Consider the following 13,056-nt stretch of genomic DNA (forward strand, 5'->3'; position numbering starts at 1 on the left):
GATGCTGTGCAAAAGGCTCAGGTGTGGTTCTGATCAGTGCCAACCTTCTCTATGATTTTCTATGTGTTTCATGCAAATATATGATTTAAATGCCTAGAAATAGCTTGGTAATACTTACCTGCAGAGAGAAATGCTGTCAAATGAAAATAATTGTGATTTAAGGTGGTGGAAAAGGAAGCAAGAAGTGACAGCCAAGGAGTGGGAGAAGGGGTGGTGTAGCCACTGGTACCTTTCTGCCCCTGGCTTTCCTCATCCACACACATCCACAAGCACAGTTCGCCCTTAGCAGAAGCCTCAGGGACTCTTATTCTAGATTATTTTTCCCTTGAAAGACCGTTTAATCACAGAGCTCAAGGAAAGCCTTTATAGAGTCACAGCAGAAATAAATCACTCCCAAATTAGTCCCTGTCAAAAAAACAGAAGTGAACTTTGACCCAAGCTACTAATGCTGTGGAAATAGGACTGCAGACAGTGGGGTCTGTCCCCAGACCCTCTCCTGGGTGCAGTAGTGGGGAGGAGCTGTACGGTGTGACAGCCGGGGCTTGTGCCCTCCGACACATCCCTGCTTGCCCCATCCCATCCCAGCACCTGCCCAGCCTCTGGCCCTGCCCTGTCTGCCTCTGTGGGGCTCGCGGGAGCTCAACAGGGGCCTTTTGCTGCCAAAATACCGATGACGTGACCCCTGCTACATATGGGCTGCTGTCTACCTCTGTGAAGTGGAAGCTTGAAAATCAAAGCCTAATCCAGTGTAAGCACTAGTTTGCCTCGAGGGAAAGTCAGCTCTTCCAGTCCTTTTATCCAGTCAATGTGCTCCCCAAGAAGGGGTGTTTTTATATTAATGTTCCTGCGTCTTGACCCCAAACAAGAAAGATGAAGTCCAACAGGAAGGAAGAATGAGTTACAATGGAATTTATTCTAAATATGCTTTTAGAAACATTATTAATCCCTGCTTGAGTAAATAGCATCTGCTGTTAACGCTGGCAGAGGTGGCCTTTGTTTCTGCCCGTGATGGTAAATAACAACAGGAGATGCGTGCGTTCAGGCATAAGTGACCGTGTGGGAGGAATGAAACACTGTCAGTGCAGAAGAAAGCTAAACTTAGTGAAATACGGGACTGAGAAAGGAAATGGCTCTGCCTCATTGTCACATCACCTCATTAAATCAGGTGGTTTCAGGTACCAAGGCTGTGAAGGAAACTATTGGGGGCCCACTGGGAGCCAGGGCACCCTCTTCACTCCCTCTGGGCACAGGCTGGGCATGGGGTGACTGGGAATGGGGTGGGTATTTGCAGAGCCTTGAAAGGCACTGAGGGAATTGCTTAGGTCCCCACCAAGCATGTGGCCACCCACCTCTGGCTGCTGTAAATACAAACAGTGGAGGTGGGAAATGATTCTCCACCCCTGCTGCTGTGGTCCACTAAAGGCGGTGTTAACAGCGTGGCAAACGAGGAAAGGTAAAAACATGCTATTAATGCACTTACTCTCCCAGTTTGATCCAAAATGAATTTTGCGTGATGTGTTTGTTTCCCATAATTGGTACACAGAGGGTGCTGGAGGGTACTGATAGGATACTTTCAGGGTATCCAATAAATCCAGTTTAGGCATCCAGCCACAGAAAGTTACTGTGAGCTAACTGTTGTTTAGTGGCGTCTGCTAACCAAAATCAAACTGAACAGGTGGAAAAAAAATCACCCACCGCAAGCAGAATTGATTAGCCACTGTCAAATGCTATCTGTAAATCCTGCCGAGTGTATTAGGCTGCTGAGGGCTGTTTGGGCATCACAGAGGTTTCAGTGATTCTCCTTTCTGACCACCACCACCACTCATTCCTAATTCAGTACCTTTTCTGTGAAACCTTGGAGGACTTCAGCTGTCACACTGATGGCCCTGGCCCATTTTCAGACCAAAAGAAACAGATAAATAAATAAATAAATAAATAAATAAATCCCTTTCTCATTTATTTAAAATACTCCATCTGAAAAAAAAAGCTATGTGAAAGAGGAGTTGTCTCAGGAGCCCAGGAGCTGTTGACAGGGTCATGGTCTTCATGTGGAGAGCGGGGATGTAGTGGATGGCACGCTGGCCACTGCTGGTCGCATCTGTTCTCCTGCAGGGGAAGCTGTACACTTCTTTATGCAGCGATGTAAGAGCACCTAACCTGTGTCAGACGAAAGGGATGTCCAGCAGGACTGTCCTGTTGCTGTTAAGGGTGACAAATACAGGTGTCTGGGAGAACAGCAAGGCATGTCATGAGCTGAGGCTTCCTTTGTAGCTTCTCCTGTTTTCAGCCAGGAAGTCAAAGAATTTCAGTCAGCTTTGCAGCAGGGAAGCTTGGTTTAGCTCCGCAGCTTGTTAAGTTCCTTCCAGAAACCATTGACTTTTTTCTTTTCCATCACATCCAATAACAGTGAGTTTTACCTACTGATTATGTGTCAGGTGACACAATCACTTCTGCTTGTTTTAAACCAGCTGCCTAAACGTGACTTCATGTGCGTCCCTGGTTCCCAGAGTGTGGTCTATAGTGAATCACTGACAACTTTTCCTTTAGCATCACTGTTCTTAAAAATAGTTTCAAGGAAAATTAGGAATATTTTATACTTCTTATCATTTTGGCTTGTGTTTATTAAAAGGGTGTTTTCATTTATTTATTTTGCAATTTGCTTTGGCACAGAAATATTGGGGCTGGACAGCAAACTAAACATGAAGTAGACTGGGCTGATTTCACAGAAGGCATGGAGTGACGGCCAGTCCTGCCTATTCCTTTACGGAACAGGACATTTCATAGACCTGGGAGCAGCAGAACATCTTGTGTGTCTTGTGCAAGAGCCAAACCACTTGGGTTTGCCTGCTACCACAGAGACATCGGACCTCTGCCGGCCAAGGCTGGTGAACGGGTTGAATTAGACATCACTGAAGGATGGTGTCAGACTCAGTGTTGGCCAGGCTTTAGAAACAATATTGTGCAGCTAATGCCCTTATTCTGATCCAAGACCAGATTAACCAAATCAGCCATCCATGGTTTCTTTCTGCCTGTACAAGTGTGGTGCAGGGGATGAGAGCTGCTAATAAAAAGAGCAGCGGTGTTATTGCAGGGCAAAGAAAGAGAGGGGAGAGGCAAGAGGAAGATATTTTCTCTTTCCTCTCCACTGGCCTTTACCAATATAGAACGTAATTCTTAAAAGTGATCCTTTCCAATAGAAAAAGAACAGCGTAATAACATGGTTATTTCATCCTCCTTTTAAGAACATGAGAGGAAAAGGCACCATCAGTGGTTTCGCTCCTCACAAGTCCTTCCAGAGTAGTTTTTTTGAGTTCCTGCAGATGTGCAGTCTATGACCACGACCCATATTTTATGTTCTGGGACAAGTTTAGAGCCCTGCTTCAAAACCACCACCAGACTTGAGTTCTGACCCCAGCAAATTCGCTGTTAAAATAGCTTAACTGCAAAAAGACACAAAAAGTGCAAGATAATAATACGACCCTTTGGATCATGATTCATACTCACTGCCATTGTTCATGCAAGTACTCAGAATAATAACATTTTGTTTTATAAATTGTCCTAAGTACAATTAGATAAGCCTTCAGATATGATGGTAATGAATGTAGGATGGATGGATGAACAGCACGATATTAGTATATAGTAAGGATAAGAGTTTGTATCTTGTTTTCTAAATCCAGGATTACTGTGCAACCCTGACATTCTCATGCATACAAAGACCGTGAAAAATTCAGCTGGTCTTCCCTTGTGGAAAAACGGTTGCAAAACCAAGGTCCTAGACATTACCAAAAATTACTTTGCAATAACATGACTGTCCTTTAATAAGACTTACTCATCATTTTATAGGAGAGGGTAAGAAAATGGGCATCACCTCGTTGCTTTGTCTCACTTTGACAGAGGCCTGGGAAGACAGGCTGGATGTTGCCCTTTCCCAGCTGGTAAAGGGGACATGGTGATGTGCATCTCCTTTTCCTCAGGAACTCACCTGCCAGGTCTGCCCCTCAGAAGGAAACCAGCCACTTCTGGCTGCTTGTAAAGGTCTAAGCAACCTGCTCAGAAAGGCAGTGAAACTGTGCATCTTATTGCTCTCAAAGCAAAGTTCACATTGCTTTGGGAGAGTTAAAAGTTTTCTGCATCCATTTTGCCAACTACTTCCAGCCTCAGCAGCATTGGAAGATATTTATAAAGGAGACTCTTACCTGTTCAGCAACGAAAGTTGCAGTTTGGTTTCTAATGTCTCTTAAATGATTGTGTTGGGCGTTTCTGTTACTTCACCAGGCTTCTGAAGTGTTAGTTGTACAGCGATGCCAGCGCTAAATGCATGGAGCTGACTTTCGCATTGGCTGAGATCAGTGAGTTCACTAAATCTCTACATGTTTAACCTTAAAATATGGGGGCTGAGCTAATGGATTTCAAAGCAGTCAGATTTCATGGTGCTGGATCTTGGCACTACCAGTGCAGATAAAACGAATACGCCTGCCCAAAAGATTTGCTTGGCTTTGAAAATTTGTTAAGGGACTACCTGATGTGCCCAGTGATTTCTTTAACTAATAAGCAGATTCCTCTACTGCCTGCAGAAGTACAGACTAATAATCTGACAAAACTGAGTACAAGCCTGATTTACACGGTGTCTCTCACTGCCATAAACAGCTCTGTCATTCTCCTCTGCATTTTCCCTGGCCCATTTACTGCACAGGGGGTCATCACCTTTAGGGAATTGTGTCCTTTTCAATATTAAAATAACAGCTGTATGTGACACAAGAGATTAAAATATTTGCATACTGGACTTTGAGACTCCTCTTTTAACAGTTTATCCTATCATCATAAAAATAGAACCGTCATTATTTATTGCTGCTTGCATGTCAGATCACCGAAACGTGACATGTAACTCCTGGCTGCAAACTTCAATAAAATCATAAAATAGACAGTAAAAAGAAATTACCTCCCCTTCCCCTGCCAAAAAAATAATTTTCCTGGCACTTTCATTTATTTTCTTGTGTTGTCCTCTTTGCAGTTTGTGTGGGCAGGCACGAAAACATTTGCTTCAAAATCTGGTAGGTTGGGTCAGACATGGACAAAATTTGATCGGAGGCCCTGCAAAGGACAAAAACATAATACAGAAATTCTGTCTTCATTGTTTTTAAAAGAAAAACACCACCTTGAAAATAAATAAATAAAATAAAATAAAAAAAAGGTAACTGAGCTTGCTAGAGCGAACCTCAAGGTGGCACATGCAACTTTGTAGGTTCTTTGGTGGCATGTTTGTGCCTTTCTTCTGAGCACAGGTAAAAAGAGAGATCAGCATCCCTTGGGGAAATTCAATCTTCCCTGCCACTTTACCGCTTGCAGTGAGCATGGGGGTGTGGAACTGCTTATGCTAGAGCAATGCTGGCAGAGGCGATGCTGTCCTGCCCAGATGCAGGCTTAGCCAACTTCATCTTTTAATAATCTCTGTCTTTTAGTCATTTGCCCTGATGTTCCAGGGCCAGCAGAGGCAGTGTGATGGACCTAAATGCTTTACACCTTCACAGAGCACCTGGCAACTGGCCCTGCCCTTTGTGTGGCCCTTTTGGGCTGCTCTGAGCCCCTCTGAGTGCTCAGCGGGATAAAGCTGAAGCAGTCAGATTTCATGGTGCTGGATCTTGGCACTACCAGTGCAGATAAAACAAATACGCCTGCCCAAAATATTTGCTTGGCCTTGAAAATTTGTTAAGGGACTACCTGATGTGCCCAATGATTTCTTTAACTAAACAAATGGAGATTTTTTTTCCTAGGTTGTAGCCTTGGGAAAAGGAAATCTTAAGACACTGGTTAACTTCTTTGCTTTGAATTTCTTTACAAAAACTATTTCCTTATATTGAAATGTCTTGTGAATACACAGGGAAAAGAAAGAAAAAAGGCACAAACAAAACAACAAAACAAATGTTGATATTTACGTGCTGAGTCCCTGTTGGCAGATGCTTACCCTGGCACTGTTGGGATGGAGGCGATGGGACAGGCAAGGGCATGGCAACAGGTACCACTCAGGATCCCACAAATAACCCTTTCTCTCCAGCAAATTTTGCAATGTTCTGAAACCTACCACAAGCAATCACCTTCTTATGTGTCTGCAGGGAGGCAGAGGCACAGGGAAGGCTGTGGTTAGCCGCAGGTTATTTTAAACTGAATCAGACTCCTCAGCTGGTTTTGTTACTACGTTTGTGGGCTGAGAAAGGCATTTTCATTGCAGTAGGAAAAAACCCTATGTGCCGTGTTTTGTGGCTGGAATCCTGGGAACATGAAAGGTTTTTCAAGAGGCAAGAATATGCATTTGATCTCTGCAAAACACAGGAGTTTGGTTCTCTATGCTCAGCACTCAGCTCAGGTGGATAAGTGAGGGGCAGGGATGTTCAGACCCAGCTCTCATCCAGAGTAGACCCATGTGCAAACAAGAGCTGTTCGAGCAGCAAACTTCCTAAAAACTAAGGGCCAGCTCTGGGAAAACACAGGGATTACATACAGCCCTTTTACCTGTACGCCACCTAGCTAAATTGTATTTGGTTAAAAAGATAAACAGAAGCTGGCAGTTGAACTTATGACAGTGAAACATACCAAAAAAGATGGTATAGTTAGCAGAAAAAGTGGAAGTTACCCTGACTGCTTGGGATTTGCAGTTGATAATGATATTCTTGTGTCAGCTTTTTCTAAAAATAGCCTTCTATTTCCAGCCCTAAATAACACACTACTTATACTTAGAAGCAGGCTCTACATATATTAGCTTTCTTTCTCCAATACTAATAAGTTTTGCACAGATACCTTCTGGGCATGATCTTCTGGCTGAGCTAGTTAAAAAACAACCCCCTCAGCAGCTTCTCAAGTCACGCAAGCTGCTTTGAGGAAATCATGGGCAGGTTTGCTTCAGACAAGTACAGTTCATATGCTGCCAGAAGAAGAGGGGACTGCAGTGAAGGATGTGGGTGAAGGACAGTAGGGTGTCACACACCAGGGGTTTTTCTCAGCCACGGGGGCACTGCCCAGAGGTTGCACCTCTGCCCTGGCAGCTACTCCTCACCCACCACTCATTACGATGTGCTTGTTTGGGCAAAATCTAGCTGTGGAGTGATTGCATATGTTGGGATGTGGGGGGGTGAAAGGCTGGGGCTGTGGAGGGTGCAGGGGCTGGGGCAGCACACGGGGATAGGTCTCAGCTGGAGCTGGGAGGGCAGGGCTGACACATGGAAATGAGCTTCAGCCTCCCACTCCTGTGAGCATTGCCTGGTGGTGGGCTTTGGGAAACAACAAGGACAGGGCTGCAGAAGTGCTAATGTTATTATTCACCAGTGTAACCTTTGCTCTCCAGCAGCTGTTTGTGTACAGAGCTAAATGCCTCTGTTTATTGAAGGCTGGTGACTCTCTGCTGACCTGTGACTCACCCCCACCAGATGACAAACCATTAAACACAACAACCTCTGCTTACGTTAAATGCTGAGTAAATTAACTTGGACCTTAAGGCCATTTCCTTACATAATATAATTTCCAAACTCTAGTTTAGAGAGTCTTCCTGAGGAGTCAGCGAACTCTTCCCACTGTTGATCTTTATTTATTGCCAAATGCTTGCACGTAAGAGACGGAATTCCTAATATCAGAAGGAAACCCACCTTAAGTCAAACGTAAACCCATTTCTGCAGCCTCCATGTTAAGCGCTTAGCCTCTGCTAGCTAACCCTGAAGCTATGATGGAAATCAGCAGACTTTTTATCACTGCTGTGTACTTGAAGCTACCAGACAATTAACCTCAGTACTGAGACTGAAACTGCAATGCCACACCAGCCAAAGCAATTCTGCTCTGCTGGTCTCAGCTCGCCTGTCTGTTCCTTCCTCCTCCTCACGCTAAATCACAGTACCCAGTGATCTCTCCCTGAGCTGTTCTGGTGATGGTTAGTCAGAAAAGCATCCAAACCTTTGATCCTACACGGTCAGTCAGAAGGTGGGCTGTTAGTAGAAAGACAAATCCGGATGGATGTTGGCCATCAGATGAGTCCAAATACAGCAACCAGAAGAACTGACTCAATCTCCTTCTAACACCGAAGCCTGTAACTAGACTGAAAAGGATCAAGATTTTTCCAGGGTCATAAACCTACTTTCTCTTCATACAACTCAATTAGTACTTAAAATACAACTAAGGAAAATCTACTTTAGTCTAATTCTGTTTAAACCTAGTCTGACCTGGTCTCCCAGAAGCATTATCGAAGTCAAACGGCGCTTGAAGTGATTTCAAGGGCTCATTTGAGAACTCCTGGTGTATTCCTCTAGTGTCCGACTTCTTGCTGACCTACTAACCTTCAATCAAACCTACAGTAAAAATGCTATCTGTTCAATGAAAATCATGATCAGCATACACCAAAGAGTCAACTCTAGACAGGTTGGGTAGACTTCGCAATTTTTTAAACAACGTAAATATAAATATACACTGTGGTAAAGAGTAGATAAACAGGAACAAGAAACACTGAATAAAATTGCTTTTCATTTCTCCAGGTCTGTGTTCCAGTCTCAGGGACATTACAAGTGAAGATTCATAGTGGGTCTTCATCCTGTCTTGCTATTCTTCAAAATCACCAATCGGACAAAAAAAATTAGAGAGTGGCATTGCAGGACTCCAGAGATGAAGGCTCTGACCTGTAGAGACCATCTCTCCACCGACATGTTTGCCATGCAGTAGCTTAGCTTTTTCTTCTAATAGCTCTCTCACAAAAGCATACACCAAGAAACTCAAATACCACCACCAAAATTCACTGAGGGAACAAAATAGACTAACTACATGTACAGGCCACTGTCAATAAAATTTGAAAATAAAAATCAACCACTAAAGAGGAGGCCAAATACACATGTCTAAATACACCTAGCTAGCATTTTTATGACACCTTTCAGAGACTGGATGTACTTTAGTTAATGGGCCTGAGAATCGTTATGGTTACAGTGAGATAATGAAGCTGAAAGAAAAGGTCTGCTGTGAGAAGGGCTTCATCCTGAGTCATGGCTTCAGCCTGTCCTTTGTTCACACTGTCTCTATTTATATTACTTTCATTATTGTACCATCAGAGAGAGCAATAAGAGCCTGAAAATACCTGAACCAGGAACATCAAGTTGAAAGTGACTCACTGTGAAGAGTTCCCACAGCCTTATCAAAACAAACTCAAAAACCTAAAACCCCCAAACTAAACATATTAAAACTGATTTTTTCCCTAAGAGCACACTAAACTATGGTGAGGCTGGCTGGCTCTAGGGCTGCAGACGAGTTGAACCAATTTAGAGACAGCCACATTTTCAAGTATATTTTGCTGGAGGAATAGCAAGTGGAGTGCCAGGCAGCCAGGGTGTCTTGAGTCCAATTAGGTAAGTATATTTGGCCTATTACACAATCAGTGACTCTTAATCCTTTCCTTGGATTTCAACATTTTTCCTTGAGAGATCTGATCTTGATGGTTCATGCAGCAAACTTGGCCCTGGTCTATCACTAAAGAAGGTCATCTTACACTGATATTTTTGTTGGTCTTACACAGAGGTGGTCACTTTTTAACTACAGTGTACAGCATTGCAAAAGTCAGTTCAGCTAAGGCCTTTAAAATATGGAATATTAACTGGAAGAAAACTGAAAAAAAAAGGAGGAACTTCTTATGTTATATACAAAATTACTCAATACACACATACCCCTACACATATTCAAAATAAACAAATAAATACTTGCACAGCAATTAAAAAAAGACAAAGTAAGAACATGGAAAATAACTGAGGTGTTGCCACCTGTGTGAGGATTATAGCATCCTGCCCCAGTGCCAGCCATTTAGCACGAGAGGCGTCCAAGCTGGAGCACAGGGATTGTACAGAAGTTGCACCGAAAAGGGAATCTGTGGCAATGTTTTCTTTTGGCATGGGCTGCAGGTAATTTCACTGCGCAATGGTGGCAGAGAGGGAAGAACCTGACCTTACAGAACACTTCCAGGTTCCTGTAAGGTCAGTTCAGTACAAGACATAACCTGCCTTGGGTCAGGATTACACAAGATATTCTATTGCACGTGCTTGCACTCAGATGTGAGTAGATATAATTGTCATACTTACTTTTGATTCCCTTTACACTAAATAAATCTGGGTTTGGAATAAACAGACATTTTTCCAATTGGGAAAGTTAGTGCTGCAAGCTGATTTTAGAGAAAAGGAGGGAAAAAAAAAGCATGGCTACAAGGAGATTTAGTAAAGACACAGTTATCCTACTTAGGGGGCTTATGCCACACGAGGAACGTACCTTCGTTGCTGATGCACAGCTACTGTGCTGGCCACAATCTTACAGGAGACAAACACACTGAAAAGAAACCATCACTAAAAATTCTTTCCCCTTTACATCTTACTACCTAGTACAAAAGCCAATGGAGGCAACGGTGAGACATCTTCAAGAAGCTGTGATTTCAGTCATTTTAATCATAGACTCATAGAATGGTTTGGGTTGGAAAGGACCTTAAAGGCCATCCAGTTCCAACCCCCTGCCACAGACAGGGACACCTCCCACCAGACCAGGCTGCCCAAAGCCCCATCCAACCTGGCCTTGAGCACCTCCAGGGATGGGGCATCCACAGCTTCTCTGGGCAGCCGGTGCCAGTGCCTCACCACCCTCTGAGTAAAGAGCTTCTGAATATCTAATCTAAACCTACCCTCGTTTAGTTTAAAGCCATTCCCCCTTGTCCTATCCTTACATTCCCTGACAAAGAGTCCCTCTCCAGCTTTCCTTTAGGTACTGGAGCACAGGGATTGTACAGAAGTTGCACCGAAAAGGGAATCTGTGGCCCCCTAGCCCCCTTTAGGTACTGGAAGGCCGCTATAAGGTCTCTCCCCGAAGTCTTCCCTTCTCCAGGCTGAACAACCCCAACTCCCTCAGCCTGTCTTCATAGGAAGGGTGCTCCAACCCTCTGATCATCTTTGTGGCCCTCCCCTGGACCTGCTCTAATATGTCCGTGTCCTTCTTGTGCTGGGGTTGCCAGAGCTGAACACAGCACTCCAGGTGAGGTCTCATGAGAGCAGAGTAGAGGTGCAGAATCACCTCCCTTGCCCTGCTGGCCATGCATGAACCAACACCCCCAGGTCCTTCTCCTCAGGGCTGCTCTCAATGCACCCATTACCCAGCCTGTATTTGTGCTTGGGACTGCCCCAGCCCACATGCAAGACCTTGCACTTGGCCTTGCTGAACTTCGTGAGGGTCACAAGACAGGACCCACCTGTCAAGGTCCCTCATCAGGTTTTTTTTTTTTTTGAAAACCAGTACAGATTTCTATCTACATAAAGATGCAAACCAAAGTGTTCTGGGTTGCTACTGTAGGTATTGATTCTTTAACAGTTTTAAACCTGTTTTTGTTTCATTTAAATCACAGGCCACTGATACTCAGCTGTTTTGCATCCCACATGCAAACAAATGCTTATTCCACTGAATTCAATCCTTTATCCAAGTCAGAAATACAGTTCTTGCTTCTGTTTCTGTGTACTGATGTGCCCTTTGACAGGTTCTCTCAAAATCAGGCAGAAACGGTCTCAGCATTTTCTTCAATCAGACACAGGAAAAACAAAACAAACAACAACGAAAAAAACCACCATCAAAATCCCACCCCTTTCCAAAAAGTTTCTTCACTGCCCACCACTGATTCAACACTACCAGGGACAATCTAAAGGCTGATGCACTCTCTGTTGAAGTGTTTACAAGAACATTAAGGGGGTAACTCAAAACTGTAAGATTGCATGTAAAACTTTATTCTCTTGGATATTGTTCCTACTTACCATGGTGGTAACTCCATGTACTCAGAGGAAACTCTGCTTATGCACTGTTTGCACATTTCCACACATAGCACTTCTCATTTTTTCCACTCAGGTTTTCTAGCTGTTCCCCTCTGTTAACAGTTCAGGTTTGTCATTTATTAATTCCAGTGGTACCCAGTTACTTTCAGGAGCACTGCCAGAGCCCTTTGTGTCTCATGAATCTGAGAACAAAGTCCATCAGGTTTCCAAGGAATGTAATTGCAAAAAAAAAAATCAAGGGAATCCAGAACAGGCTATTTGCGAAAAAAATATTTTGTATGACTGGCTGAGAAACTAATGAAATAAACCTCAAAATCACACAGCTATATAGGCAGGAAAGTTCCTTTTCTTACTGAATCATTGCTGCTTGGCTAACACATGTATACCTGGAACAAGCTGATTTCCTTCAATGGTGCACATTCCCTCCTTCAGCCATATATACCAAGTGATATTGCAGAGCTGCTTAGGAATACTGAGAAAATGTCGAATTTTGACCCACTATGAGTCAAACCCTTAAGTATCCCCTGAGTGATTGAGACTAACAAACATGATGAACACTAGCGCATAAGACATGACCTTACACTTTACATACAAAAATGCGTGGCTGAATAACTGATTATTGATTAGTATATCACAAAATGGTCTGGGTTGGAAGGGACCTTAAAGCCCATCCAGTTCCAACCCTGGTGCCATGGGCAGGGACACCTCCCACCAGACCAGGTTGCTCAAAGCCCCATCCAACCTGGCCTTGAGCACTTCGAGGGATGGGGCATCCACAACTTCTCTAGGCAATTTTCAAAGGGCTAAACATCAGAAAAATTACAGGGTGTAGTCAGGGCTTCCCAATTCCGCTGCACTCCTGAAAGCCACAACCAACCAAGCCTTCTGGCGGCTGTTGATCTACCAGGTCATCATTACAGCAACAGGTTGGGGTTGGAATCAGCAGAGGAAGGTTGTTGTTCAGGTTTAACAGCAACAGCTGTCATGTCAGTCAGGTTGCAAAGAGCCCTGTGGAACACAGTACTGTACAGGCAGAACACATGAGCTAGGCAGACGTTTAATAGACTGAAGATTACCAAACCATTTTTAGTTACTTAAGTGCTTTAGGATTTGTTTCTACGGCCCTTTTTATTCGCTAACTAAAAACATTGCTATCATCTGGTAAACATGTTGGGGGCATAGGAAGATTCTTCCCAGAACCATGTGTTTATGTGTAAGTTCAGAACATCTCAGTCTAACAGCCAAA

This window comes from Anser anser (assembly GCF_964211835.1).
Source record: "Anser anser genome assembly, chromosome: Z".
NCBI lineage: Eukaryota > Metazoa > Chordata > Aves > Anseriformes > Anatidae > Anser > Anser anser.